The sequence below is a fragment of the Talpa occidentalis genome, unplaced genomic scaffold (genome assembly GCF_014898055.3).
Source record: "Talpa occidentalis isolate TD23 unplaced genomic scaffold, MPIMG_talOcc4v2.1 talOcc4.15, whole genome shotgun sequence".
NCBI lineage: Eukaryota > Metazoa > Chordata > Mammalia > Eulipotyphla > Talpidae > Talpa > Talpa occidentalis.
This window is the reverse complement of record NW_023601543.1, coordinates 13855669-13871080: the sequence shown is the minus strand read 5'-3', so window position 1 is coordinate 13871080 and position 15412 is coordinate 13855669.

Genomic DNA, 15412 nt, shown 5'->3' with positions numbered 1-15412 from the left:
ATTTTATTTATTTATTCTTTTAATAACTTTTTTTTTTTTTGGTCTTCTTTCGTTGTTATTCGTCCCTCTGAGGTTCTGGCTTTAGGATTCCTTGTAGTATTTTTTGGAGTGGGGGTTTAGTCGCAATGAAATTCCGGAGTTTCTCTTTGTCTGGGAAGGTCCATATTCTTTCTTCATGAGGAAAGAGAAGCTTTGTGGGATAGAGTATTCTTGGTTGCATCTGTTTTCTTGGAGTCTGTTGACTATGTCCCTCCACTCTCTCTTGCCCGTAGTGTTTCTTCAGAGAAGTCTGATGTCAGCCTGATTGGTTTTCCTTTTGAATGTATATGTTTCTTCCCTCTTGTCAGCTTCATTATTTTTTCCTTGTCCTGGATTCTTGGGAGCTTTACTATTATGTGTCTTGCTGTGTTTTTCCTTTCGTCGTGGAAGTTTGGTGTTCTTCTTGCTTCTTGTATTATCAATTTTCAGCTCCTTCTTCTCATTTGGGAAGTTCTCTTCAAATATTCCATGAATATTTTCTCTGTTCCTACATCTCTCTCCTCTCCTTCTGGAATTTCCTATAACTCTTATATTTCCTTTCCTCATGGAGTCAGATAGTTCCGAAGTCTTTCGTCATTCTTTTTCCTTCGTACTTCTTTTCCTTTTCTGTTTTGGGTCTTTTTATTTCTGGGTCTTCAAGATTACTTATTCGTTCTTCCATTTCATCTATTCTGCTTTCATTGCTTTTCCCAGAGTTCTTTAGTTCCTCCATTAATTCTTTGATCTCCTGCATTTCTCTACTTCCCTCTTTAGGGACTCAATTTCCTTCTTCTGATCTATCACTTTTTTAATCATGGCAATTTTAAAATTCTCTTTCTGGAAGCTCAGAAGTTCTTCCAAGTTGCTGTCGTTGCAATCTGGGGAGTGGTTTTCTTTTTGTGGTGTGCTTCTTTCCTGAGGAGTTTTTAGGTTGCGTGTGGTTCTTCTACTCCCTACTGTCTGTTTTCTAATTTGTCGTATGCGTTGGGACACTGTGTTGCTCGGACTGACTGACATCTTGGGTGAACTTCTCCGCTCCCTCTGGCTCTTCCAGAGCCATCTCTGTCTTCTGGGGGAGCTTTCTGCTGGTTTTAGGCAGTTTTTACTGAAGAAATGTCTCTGTTCTCAAATGGCGAAGCGGGATGCAGTCCCTGCGCCTCAGGTTTCAGGCACACTCTTATGCGCACCCGGTCTGCCCCGGACGTGGGTGCCTGCTCCCTCTGTGGGCTCAGACTGCGGTCGGAAGGGGCCTGGCGTGGAATAACTCCCGGCTGGCCACTGGGTCCTCCAGAAACCTCTGCCCTTTTCAAGCAGTCTTAAGAAATGTCCTGTTTTTATAGGGTGTTAGTGACTTTTTTTTCCTGGTCGCTAGGTGGCGCCAGAGATCTCTCCTATTGTCCTTGGGGGGCTGTTTTTCGCCTCCCCCCACCCCGTGGGACAGAGAACAGAGCGGGAATGGTAGGGTACACCTCAACAGCTTTGGGGTGCTGTGTCTGCCTTGTGCCCCACCGTCGTGGAGAAACCACGCCCCGAATTTTCGTGCCCGGGTCTCAGTTCAAGCCCTCAGTTCCAGGATGCGGGCTGTAGCCCAGTTCAGTGGCGCGGGAATGGCGCCTTTTGCACCGCTCCCGTGCCTGGGCGCCTGGTTCCTGCTCACTCAGGGAGGGGACCTTCACCTCAGTGAGGACCTCCGCGCGTCTCCCCGCAAGCCTAGGTCGTCTCCCCGCAAGCCTAGGTCGCAGGCGCGGGGACCTGGGCAGCCGCGATCCAGGTCTGCACTTGCTTTTCAAGCGCGCCGAGCACTCCGCGTTTCCGCGCCAGCTTACCGGCAGCCCGGGCTGTGTGCGCGTCTCCCGGGGTCTTTGTTCTTCTCTAATGGCGCCCGGAGCCGTTCGCTCACCGCCGCGGCGGATCCTGCAGGGTTCGCCTCAGCTCCCGTTCATGGGGTGTGGTGGCTGCAAAAGTTCCTTTCCGCTCACAGTCCCGCTTGCTGCGTCGTTTGTTCTTGTGGGCCGTTTTGGTTTGTTGTTTCCTCCTCTCTGCGGGTCGGAGAGTGCCGCCTCTGTGGGCGGGGGAGGGGAGCAGGGTTCTGCCGCAATAAATATCTTTAAATATATTTCCTGGATTTCTTTAAGGTACCTAGAAGTTGAATTGTTGGGCTCGAATACATCCATACTTTTTTGCTTACTGGGTATGACAGATTTGCTTTATAAGGTGGCTATGCAAAGAGACATTCCCACCAGCAGTGGATAACAGCATCCTTCCTTATATTCTGGCAGCATCTGGTATTTGCAAATATTACTTATGGCAATCTACAATAGTATCTCTGCTAATTTAAGTTGTATTTCCTTGATTATTAAAGTTTTCATCTTTATTGTCATAAAATATTTCATAGCATACTTTTATTTTAAGTATCTGTAATATTTATTTAGTTATGTATCCATATTTATTGCTAATATTATTTTTCAGGTCTTGATTTAGTTTTGCTGATTCAATCTTATCTGAGTATTGCCTAGTTTAAGGTATTAAAATTTAAGTTTGACTTTTTAAACACTTTGAGTTTTGTGTCCTATTTTATTAATTTCTGTTTTGAGAATTCTTTCCATTCTTTTATTTTCTTCTTTATTTTTTCATGGTTCTTTTCTAACTCCTTGAGTTAGAATGCTTAACATATTAAAATTTAGTGACTTTGTTTCATATTATATCACGATAACCTCTTATAAGTATTACAGTGATTGTACTCTACAATTAAGTATATGGCATTCTTTTTTTTTTTTTAAAGATTTATTTATTTATTTATTTATACAGGCACTGGGTACAGTCAGAAGTGCGGGAGCGTGAGAGAATTCACCAGAGCCAGAGCGGTGAACAGAACAGGCAGAAGGACCAAAGTACACTGCTGAGGGGAGCAGCGGGCGGCAGGAGAGGTCTGCGCCATGTGGGACCCTCCCTAGCGGCCGGGGATCGAACCGGCAGTGCAGAGGCTGCAGGCAGCTTCGCAGTCCGCTGCGCCACCGGGGAGGCCCATATATGGCATTCTGTAAGAATCATTTGTAATTTTTTCCCCACTTAGAATTTTTTTTTTAATCCAAATATATAGAGGTCTATTTTTGTAATCAACTTCTGTCTTACTGCATTTTGTCTGAGAAGAATATTAAAGCAATACTGCTCACTTGAAATTATGGAAAATTTCTTTGTTATTTGACTTGTAACATAATTTTGTAAAGGTTTCAGATATGATGGAAAAGAATGACTACCCTGTATTTGGAGGACCTAGGATTCAATATGTATATGTGTGTTTGCTCAATTTTCATAATTGTGTTATTTAATATTATATATTCTTTAGTAACTGCTTCATCAGTTCCTGAGGGTGGTGTGTACTTAATTTTGAACAAAAACATATTTTTCTTGTACTTCTGTTAACTTGCTATCACTTTCAGAACCTCAGTTTCTTGTCTATAAATGAGATGGACAATGGGTCAAAAACAACAGGTACTGGGTGTGTAAGTACTCACTAACCCAGAGGTGCTGGTCATTATTACTCTTGTACATCAGAGTAATATTAGTAAACCCAAGCCCTGGTGGGGAAGGTGGATTAGTCACAAGCCTGTAGACGTTTCAGTGGGTCCAGAAGTGAAAAAATACCCATGGCACAAACCAAAGATACACTACATGTGATTTATTATTCTTCCCATGAACATTTATTGGAAGCAATGTTTCCCACCAGCAAAGTGGTTACATAGTCTGAGACAACTTTGTCCTGCTGTCCATGGCATACAGACTAGTAGAGAAGCAGTATATGGGCATAAGAAATGTGTAATGGAATAAGGCAGTCTAGGAGTATAAGATGAGTGTATGCTTCAATCACTGGCCTTAAAGTGCCAAGAAGACAGTGAGGCTTATTCTATTCTAAATTTGAGTGACATGATTTTCCCAAAAGTAAAATAACCACAGTCCCTGGATTTTGAGGGTAAAGATAGAAGGTGGCATCTTCGCTTGTGCTCAAATAGGGAGTGTAGCGGGAATGCACTTTCAGTATCAGACAGTCCTGAATTGATATCCAAGTTCCACTATGTACAATCTATGTGTCCTTTCTTAGCAGCCAACCTCTGAGTTCTCAGCTTTCCCACCTATATAATGTAAATATAGGGAGCCACCCTGGTGGCGCTAGGGGCTAAGCACCACACTATGAAGCAATCTGCAGCCTCTGCAGCATGAGTTCGATCCCCGGCCGGCCAGTGAGCTACCCACATGGCACAGCAGACCTCTCCTGTCTCACCCGCTGCTCCCCTCAGTGGTGTATTTCAGTCACTCTGCCTGTTCTGTTCCCCACTCTGTCTCTGGTGAATCCTGTCACCCCTGCATCTCTGGCCTGTACCCCAGCTCTTATATGCATAAATAAATAAATCTTTAATAAAAATGTAAATATAATACTTAACTTCCAGAATTGGGAAGAGGATTCAAGGCATAATATGTTAATTTCTAGACAAATATCTGAGAAACGGTCAATGGTCAAAAATATGTCCCCTCCCTCTCCTTCCCTTCCTTTGGACATCATGAAAATCTGGGTAAGGGGAGAGAGAATCGAGGGGCCCTCTTGAAGATGTTCCCAAATGTTTCCTTCACATCTTTGTTCCTCAGACTGTAGATTATTGGGTTGAGCATGGGGATGACCACCGTGTAGAAGACAGAAATCAGACTGCCCTTATTTCCTGAGTACTCAGTGGGGGGACACAGGTAGATGAACATGGTTGTTCCATAGTACAGACTGACAGCAGTCAGGTGAGAAACACATGTGGAGAATGTTTTGTGTTTGCCTGCGGCAGAGGGGATTCTGAAAATAGCCAGGAAGACATATGTGTAGGACACCAGAATGACTGTTAAGGATGCAGACACATTAAAGCTACTACAGGCAAAGAGGATATATTGGACCATCTGTGTGTCAGAACAAGAGAGTTTTAAAACGGGATGGATATCACAAAAGTAGTGGGTGATGACACGGGACTTACAGAAGCTCACATGAAAAACTGTGCTCGTGAGAAAAACCATGTTCATCAGGCCCACAGCATAGCTGGCAAGCACTAGCTGCAAGCAGAGTCTTGGGGACATGGTAATGTGGTAGAGCAGAGGGTTGCAGACAGCCACATAGCGATCATAGGCCATGGATGCCAGGATGAAGAACTCAGTGACAGCAAAGACCACAAAGAGAGCATTCTGTATCACACAACCAGAGAAGGAGATGCTTTGGCACTCAGAGAAGAACCCCATCAACATTTTGGGGACTGTGACCGAGGAATAACAGAAGTCAAGAAAGGACAGGTTTCTGAGGAAGTAGTACATAGGAGTGTGGAGTTTGGGGCTGACCATTATGACGACAATGAGGCCCAGGTTTCCCACCACCGTGAAGGCATAGATGAAGAAGAAGAGGACAAAGAGGGTGGGCTGGAGCTGCGGGTCATCCGTGAGGCCCATAAGGAAGAAGTCACTCCACGTACTGCTGTTGCTTGTTCCTGTTGAGCCACTGCAAGTCTGCAAGAAGGACACGCATGAGCACAGTGAGACAGGGTGAGCGAAAGTCCTTAAACAGAGATGCAGGGGCTGCCCTGGCTACCCAGGCTGTGACATGGTGTCTGTTGACTTGGCAAAAGTTTCGTCCTATCTCATTCATCTCTTCTCACCCTCCAGGGTATTTGATGCATTTAAAGGTTCAATAGTATCTGAAGTCAAACGAAAGGATCTGAAAGTGCTATTTATGGTCTCTGTGACCTTGGACTAGTGTCTAAATGTCTCTGAGTGTCTCTCTGAACAGAGATAATAAAAAAAATATCAAATTATTATGCTGAAATTAAAATATCATTTGTCAATTATACCTCAAATTGAAAAACAAAAAAAACAGCACCTATCTTGTAAGACTGGTTATGAGGACCAGAAACGTGATGGTGGGTATATAAAAATATCTACTCAATGAATTCCAATTTACTTCCTCCTTACACACCCTTCTTCCTATCCCTGATTCTACCCTCAGCTAAGCTGAGAGTGAGCATTCAGTGAAGGATACGAATCTTAGACATGGGAAGGACTAGAGAAACTTACTACTTCTTTCATTGCCAGTTGTGTATTTTAGGTACAACAGCACATGAGAATAAGAGGACAAGGTCCAGCGTCAATTATAAGGGAATCAGAACCTACTCTAGGACTTACTAGCTGTGTGACCTTGAGTAAGTTACTTAACCTGTCTGAGCTTGACTTTCCTCACCTTTATGAATACAATACCAAATATTTCTGGCTTTATTAATTTTATCTGGGGATAAAATGAGACAATTGATGTAAAGCAGTGAGCACAATGTCACATACCAAGCACATGGTAACTATCAGCTAGTATTAAGATTACAAAACACAGTCATATGATTAGCAATAAGTAGTTGGCTTGTTCAAGCCACAAGCAGGCCCTTTGGAGATTCTGACACTTGCCCCTTGTTAGATGTTCCTTATTATTTGATCTCCTGTTAATAATTATTGAATTGTAATTCTCTAGTGTGTTGAGGTAGTTAAGAGGGTGACTACTTGGATTCTCTCATCTAATACCATTTTAAATATAGAAAACCCAAAATCTGTGGCCTCAAAAGGGGAAGGAAATTGCCCATACCTGCTCCAGGTTTTGGTGTAAGTTCCAGACCTGGAACTCTGAGCTCTGTCTACAGTATTCTTTCACTTTGGGGAGTTAATAGCCTCTAGAAACATGGAATCTTTGTCCTCATAAGGCACAGGGCAGGGCTTCACTTGAAGTTCCTTCATTGCAACATTAATTCTGCTTAGGGTCATGTCTTTATTTTCTATAAATCAGGGAGATTTTCAAAGTCTGACTGTAGTTTATTTTAATATTGTTTTTCTGCTTGGGATCTGAGATACTGAAGAACAACTACAGTGTCATATGAAGGATTTGTATCATTGGATTTAGAGTCATCCACCAGGGTATGAGTTCTGCCCATATGATTTTTAGCTCTATACAGTTTTGTGTTTTCTGAGTCACAGGATCTTCATCAGTGAACTGGGAATAAATAAAACTTGCTCTTCTGATCTCACAGGATTGCTGCACAGATCTAATAATTGTCTCTAGGAAATTCTTTGTGATGTGTAAATATAGTCAGGAAGCATGCACTGTGCGAGCCCAATACATTTTTTTTTTAAATTCCATGACAATTGTTAACTTGCTGCCCAGGAGTTCCCTTCTCCCTGAGTGCAACCCTGGCACCTGCCAGCCCACCTTGACTTTCTCAACACTGGTCTCCATCTTCTTGTGGGTTCCGAGACAGACCCTGGAGGAGAAAACTAGATTAGCATGAGGCAAACTGAAGTTAATGCCCAGTGCCCTTCAGTTACTCTGAGGATGTGCTGTCTGCATTTGGTTAGTGTTCTATTTTTCTTTATGATTTGTTTTTATTTCTTCATGCATGCAAACGCTGTTGTGTAGGCTAGAGTTGGGGGTGGTGGTGAGAGGATTCACCAGAGACAGAGTGGGGAGAAGAAAAGGTGGATCCCCTGAAATACACTGCTGAGGGGAGTAGCCAGCGATACAGGGGAGGTCTGCTAGGTCATGTGGGTCAGCTCTTTGGCCAGGGGTGGAACTCAGGCAGCAGTGGCTGCAGAAAGCTTGATATTGCTGAGACTTAATTCCTGTGCCATCAGGGAGGACCCTTGTTTGTGGTCTATTTAAATCATCTTACTGGGCAACACTTGGGAACTGAAATTTTCACAGCATACCTTACTCTCTGTTAAATCTTTAAATATTATCCTCAATATATTAATGGCTATCAATAATGAAGTACCAAATAAATGCTACTTATTTTGTTGGGTGATTGATATAAAGCATTTTATTTCAACTCCCCTGCAAAGTATCATCTATTGTCATGAAAAATGACCATTATCATTATCAGATATCAATTACAGTATCAATTACAATTATTACTGCCTTGCCACAAAGTAGTCAAAGCTTGGAGTATTCCAATGCCTGGTTCAAGTTCTCATAGTACTCCACTGCAGAATCTACATTTAAATGAGGTTTGCAATATTCTAATGCTACTGTTTTATCCATGCTGTCATTTCTAAATACAGTCTTAAAATGAGAGATTATTATTAAATTTTTTTCAGGGCATTTGCAAATCTATCCTTTCCTTGTTATCAAGATGAGTACACTATCAAGAGCTATGGAAGAGAGAGGTGCCTTGTTCTCGGGCATGCAAGCCTTCATTCATTCAACTAATACTCACTGGATATTTGGTGTATTCCAGGCAATACTAGGCACTAGGAGCACTTTCGTAAACTTTGCAATCTAAAGGAAGAGATGGACAGCAAACAAAAGAATAAAATTCTTAAAAACTAGAATAATGTAATCATAAAGAAAATTAATCAAACTAATGGAATAGAGTGGGAATATTAGGTAGTATGGAAGGGAAATCCTTTCTGAAGACTTGACATTATGGGCTGGAATCTTCTAGTCAAACAAAGATCCAGGATACACAAAAATGCTCAGCAATACTGTGAGAATATAACCCGGGTCTTCTAAATTCTACCCAGGACTGCTGTCTCCAGTTGGAAGTCTAGCCTAAGTAGAGGCTAACTAAGGATGACTGGTTTTGTGGAACATTATAAACTCCATCTACACACACCCCTGTCTGTGATCACCCACCTCTCTTCTCTGAATGTCTCTAGATGTTATGAGTATTCAGCAGCCACTTTCTTTTTCTGATCTCATCCAAAATGCTTCAGAGCAGCATTGGTGGTTGGCTCCTTCAGATGCTCCTTTGGCGGCAGGAAACGTTCATGTGTCCATAACAATAAAGAGTCTGGAACTAAGCTTCTAGATATACCGCCCCCCCTCACTTCTCTGGACTTGGCCATGTCTGTGTAATTGGAAGAATCATTAATTTAACAGAGTTTCTGTCTTCTTGACTGGTCTCCTGAGATGCTGAGAACAGTAAGCCCAGGGGCTAAGCAGCTGTGACGTCCAAGATGGCTGGAGCAGCGAGCAGAGCCAGCCCCAAAGGGATGTTTTTACTCACTCATGCTGAGAGTTTGGGGACCTGTAGTCAGTACTGAGATGTTTTACAAACAGTTGGAAGAAATGAATTGACTATGAGATATATTGTATTATAAACTTTTTATCTAAAATATATTATTAGTCATATTAAAAGACCTCAGTCACAATTAAAATACAGTTGTTTTCTCAAAACTAGATTCTCTAGTAACTATGGGCAAAATGGCACATTTGAGGTTTTTAAAATACAACTCAGCAATCAAGATAGAAACTCATGCTATTTGCAGCAACAGGGATGGAGCCTGATAAAGTAATGTTGAATGAAATAAATCAGAAGGAGAAAGATAAATACCAGAAGGATTAACTGAAGTAATAGTCAGAAAAGACAAACGGAAAACTAAGTACAGATCTGAAGCACGGGGGGCGGAGGGGGAGGTAAAGGACACAGCAGGGAGGAAGTACAATGGTCTCTGGCGAATGGTGGACGATGGTGATTTGCTGGCGGATGCACTATGGTGGTCATACCTGATGGGGGTAGCCCAGAATCCCCTCAGTTAAAAATAAATTAATTTTAAAAAGGTACATCAAAAACTATGGCCAATTTTTTTTAATTTTGAGAATATTTGAAATCAATGCAGCATTAACAATAATATGTATTAAATTGGTTAGCCAGTGAATGTTTCTCACATCACTCACTCCTTTACACTCTGTACATTTCTACGTAACAGAGAGTTTAATATACAAATAGAAATGCTTTATTTCTCAAATCAACGATTTTCTTTTATGTCTTCCAGTGTCTTTTTAGGACCTTTGCTCTTGACGTCTTTTACTCGCCATAATGTTTTCGATGTTCACCATGTTTTGGTTGGAATCAGTAGTTCCCTTTACATTTGCCGCGAGCTGGAGATTGTGTGGACGATCACACTTTGCTCATCCATGCACCAGCTTGCGGTTGTTTTCCAGTGATGACCACAATGAGAAAAGCTATTACCAACATTCGTATAATGAGCCTTTTGTGGGCATGTTTTCATTTCTTTTGGGTAAATTCCCAAGATTGGAATTTCTGGGTCATATAGTAAGCATATTTTTGACTTTGTAAGAAATTGCTGCTCTGTATTATAAAGTGGCTATACTGTTTTGCATTCTCACCAGCAACACATGTAAGTTGCACTAATTGTCTCATATTCTCAACATTTCCTATACTTGATACTGTCAGATTTTCTCATATTAGCCAGTGAATGGTAGCTTTGAAAAAGTTATGTTTTCTAATTTCTTTTTGTATTGTATAGGATTATTAATGATTATTACAAAAATATTTTCCCTAAAGTTCAAGCAGCAACACTGATGAACTCCCTTAGTTAAAATGATTGGCCTGAATAAAATAATTCTTTATGGTTTTTTTGTATCCAATAAGATAATCCATGAGTAGTGACATTTAATTCCTTCCAGTGTTTAATCTATTTCTACTTTCTTGTCTTGTTGAATTGACAGTTCTCTCTCCAACACAATGTTAAATAGTAATTTGGAGAGCGTGTATCCCCTTCTTTCATTGTTCAATAAAAATGTTTCCAAAGTTTTTACATATTACAGATTTTTGGTAGATATTCTTTTTTGATTAAACCTTTCCCTCTATTCTTGATTTGTTTAGAAGTTTTTTCCTATAAAGAGGTGTTGAATTTCCTTTAATTTTGAATCTATCAAGATGAGTACATATAAAACTGTTTTCTCTTGAATCACCTTATATAGTGACTTGTGATGGAACATCTGAAGTTATAATATCCTTTAATTTCAGGAATCAAGCCCACTAGATCATATTGTATCATTTTGTAGACTTTGTCTGAGTTCATCTTATTAATATTTTAATTAGGGCTTCTGAGAGTCTTATCAAAAGTGAGATTGGCATATAACTTTTTATCTTTCTAACAAGCTTGTCTGGTTAGGATATCAAGATTTTCCTAATCTCATAAAAGGCATTGTGGAACTTTTCATGTCTTTTCTGTTTTCTGAAAATATTATATTTTTATTTTATATAATAAATACTGTCTTTTCTTTGATATTTTGATAAAACTTGTCTATGAAACCATGTGGTAATTGTGGCACAGGGGTCAGTTACTAATTTACTTTCAGTAATTAATGGCCTATTCATATAAAATTTTGATTCTATTTCTATAGAATTGTCCATCTCATGGGCCTCCCCTGGTGGCACAGTGATTGAGCATTGGGCTGCGACCCGCAGCCTCTGCAGCGCCAGTTTATTCCCTGGCCGCCGGCGAGATTCCCACAAAAAAAAAAAAAAAAAAAAAGAATTGTCCATCTCATTGCTTCTGTATAGCAAAAAAGACAATAACCAAAACAAAGAGACACCCCACTGACTGGGAGAAAATTTTTGCACACAACACTAATGACAAAGGACTGATCACGAAAATCTACAAAGAGCTGACGAGACTCAACAAAAACAAAGTAAACAACCCAGTCAAAAATGGGCAGAAGAGCTAAAAAGAAATGTCTCCAGAGAGGAAATGCAAATGGCCAACAGGCATTTGAAAAAATGTTCAATATCACTTGTAATCAGGGAAATGCAAATCAAAACTACAATGAGATACCATCTTACACCAGTGAGAATGGCACATATTAAAAAATCTAGCAACAACAAATGTTGGTGAGGGTGTGGAGAAAAAGGAACTCTCCTGCACTGTTGGTGGGAGTGCAAACTGGTCCAACCACTATGGAAAGCTGTGTGGAGATTCCTCAACCTGCTAAAGATGGAGCTTCCATATGATCCAGTGACTCCAACCCTAGGTATTTACCCAAAGGACACAGAAACATCAATTCCAAAGAGCACCTGCACCCCTATATTTATAGCAGCACTATTTACAATAGGTAAGCTATGGAAATGCCCCAAGTGCCCCAAAATAGATGACTGGATCAAGAAGATGTGGTACATATACACCATGGAATATTACTCAGCAATCAAAAAAGATAAACTCATGTAATTTGCAGCAACATGGATGGATCTGGAAGGGATTATGCTCAGTGATATAAGCCAGAAAGAAGAAAAATACCGGATGGTCTCACTTATAGCAGGAAATTAGAAAATCTAAATAAGGGATCAGGAAAAAGACTAATTATAATAAAGTAAAAATCAAAATCAACAAGCAACTATAAACCAGAGACACACTACAGAAGGGTAGAAGGGAGTAGGATCAAAATATAACCAAGATGAAAATGCCTACATTGTACAAAAATGAAAAATGATGTAAAAATATATAAAATTTTAAAAAAGAATTGTCCATCTCATTAAAGTTTTCATATTTATTGCCATCAAATATTTTATACCATATAATTATTTGAAGTATCTATAATGTTTATTTAGTTATGTATCCATATTCATTGCTAACAATAATATTCAGGTCTTGATTTAGTTTTCCTGATTCAATTTTATCTGAATATTGCCTAGTTTAAGGTTTTAAAATTAAGCTTGACTTTTAAAGCATTTTGAGTTTTGCATCCTAATTTATTAATTTCTGTTGTGATATTTATTTCCTTGCTCTTATTTTCTTCTGTATTTTTTCATGGTTCTTTTCTAACTCCTTGAGTTAGAATGCTTAACATATTAATATTTAGTAAATTTGTTTCATATGCACATCATAATTTCTTATAAGTAATACAGTGAGTGTACTCTACAATTGAATATATGGCAGCCATTTCAGTAGGAAATTGAGCAGGTGATACATCAGAGTGGAAATAACATAAGATCTTTCAAAGACATGAGTAATCAAATCCTGCATTCATTATTTATTACTAGTATGACAAAGAATGACTCATTTAAGTCTTTGTAGCTCTATTGTTCTCATCTATAAATTGGGAGCGATAGTACCTACCTCGCAGAGTTTTGGGGAGGATTATGAGACAACTGATTCAGAATTTAGCACATAGAAAACACTCGAAAAACTTCAATTTAAAGAAAAAGTCAGAGTTTGTTATCTTTTGGGTGGAATCTTATGACTTCCCTATTGAGTTGGAAGCTGACAAAAAGGAGTGAGCATAGCCTTTGTCCTTGGGGTCCCTACTACCAATTTCTCTAGTAAGGGATTATATACAATAAGTATTAAATTAATTTACTGACCTGATTACGCATGGAACAAAGTCACAGGTAGAGAATTCATTGTGCCTCTTCAGAGGCTGCATCTATTCTAAATTTGAGAGACATGATTTTCCAAAGATGAAAATAACCAGAAACCCTGCATTTTGGGAGTACAGAGAGAAGGTAGCATCTTCCCTTGTGCTAAAACAGTGGTACATGTTGGGAATGGAGTTTCAATATCGGACAGTCCTGAATCGATATCCAAGTTCCACTGCTTACAATCTATGTGGCCTTCCCTAAGCAGCAAGCCTCTGAGAATCTCAGCTTTCCCACCTATAAAAATAAATATAATACTTAACTTCCAGAATTGGGAAGAGGATTTAAGTAATATAATGTGGACAATTTCTAGACAAATATCTGAAAAAAGGACAATGGTCAGAAATATATCCCCTCCCTCTCCTTGCCTTCCTTTGGACATCATGAAAATCTGGGTAAGGGGAGAGAGAATTGAGGGGTCCTCTTGAAGATGTTCCTAAATGTTTCCTTTACATCTTTGTTCCTCAGACTGTAGATAATTGGGTTGAGCATGGGGATGACCACCGTGTAGAAGACAGAAATCAGACTGCCCTTACCTAGTGAGTACTCAGTGGATGGACGCAAGTAGACAAACGCTGTGGTTCCATAGTACAGACTGACAGCAGTCAGGTGGGAAGCACACGTGGAGAATGTTTTGTGTTTGCCTGTGGCAGAGGGAATTCTGAAAATAGCCAGGAAGACATATGTGTAGGACACCAGGATGACTGTCAAGGATACAGTCACATTAAAGCTACTACAGGCAAAGAGGAAAAATTGGAGGATCTGTGTGTCAGAGCAAGAGAGTTTTAAAAGGGGAAGGATATCACAGAAGTAGTGGGTGATGACATGGGACTTACAGAAGGTCAGATGAAAAATTGTGGTTGTGAGAATCACCATGTTCATCAGGCCCACTGCATAGCTGGCAAGCACTAGCTGCAAGCAGAGTCTTGGGGACATGGTAATGTGGTAGAGCAGGGGGTTGCAGACAGCCACATAGCGGTCATAGGCCATGGACGCCAGGAGGAAGAATTCAGTTGCAGCAAAGATAACAAAGAAACCTGTCTGCATCACACAACCAGAGAAGGAGATGCTTTGGCACTCAGAGAAGAACCCCATCAACATTTTGGGGACTGTGACCGAAGAATAACAGAAGTCAAGAAAGGACAGGTTTCTGAGGAAGTAGTACATAGGAGTGTGGAGTTTGGGGCTGACCATTATGAGGGTAACCAGGCCCAGGTTTCCCACCACCGTGAAGGCGTAGATGAAGAAGAAGAGGACAAAGAGGGGGGGCTGGAGCTGAGGGTCATCCGTGAGGCCCATAAGGAAGAAGTCACTCCATGTGCTGCTGTTACTCGCTCCCGTTGAGCCACTGCAAGTCTGCAAGAAGGACATGCATGAGCACAGTGAGACAGGGAGGGTGGAAGTCCTTAAACACAGATCTGCAGGGGCTGCCCTGGCTACCCAGGCTGTGATAGTGTGTGTTGACTTGGCCAAAATTTCCCACTGGGTCACTCATCTCTTGTCACCCTCCAGACTACTCAATGCACTTAAGGGTTTACAGGTCCAAGTCATAAGAAAGGGTCTCAAAGTGCTATTTATGGTCTCTGTGTCCTTGGACAAGTGTCTTAACTTCTCTGAGTCTCTCTGTAAACAGGGATAATGCAAACAATATCAAATCATCATGCTGAAATTAAAATATTATTTCTCAATTACACTTCAAATAAAAAAAAAAACAGGGTTAAAACACCAATCTTGTAAGACTGGTTATGAGGACTGGAAAGGTGATGGTGGGTGCATGTAAAATGTCTAGCAAGGGATGAGCAGAAAAGCAGCTGCTCAGTGAATTCAAATTTACTTCCTCCTTCCACACCCTTCTTCCTATCCCTGAATCTACCCTCAGCTAATCTGAGCAAGAGCATTAAATCAAGGACATGAATCTTAGACATGGGAAGGACTAGAGAAACTTAGGTTTTAGGGATAACAGCAGATGAGAATAAGGGGGCAAGCTCCATGTTGAATAATATGTGAATTAGAATCCGACTTCATGACTTCTTAGCTCTGTGACCTTGAGTAAGTTACTTAACCTGTCTGAGCTTGAGTTTACTCATCTTTATGAATAGAATACCAAATATTTCCACTTTATTAATTTTCTCTGGGGATGAATTGAGGTATTTCATGTGAAGCAGTGAGCACAATGTCAC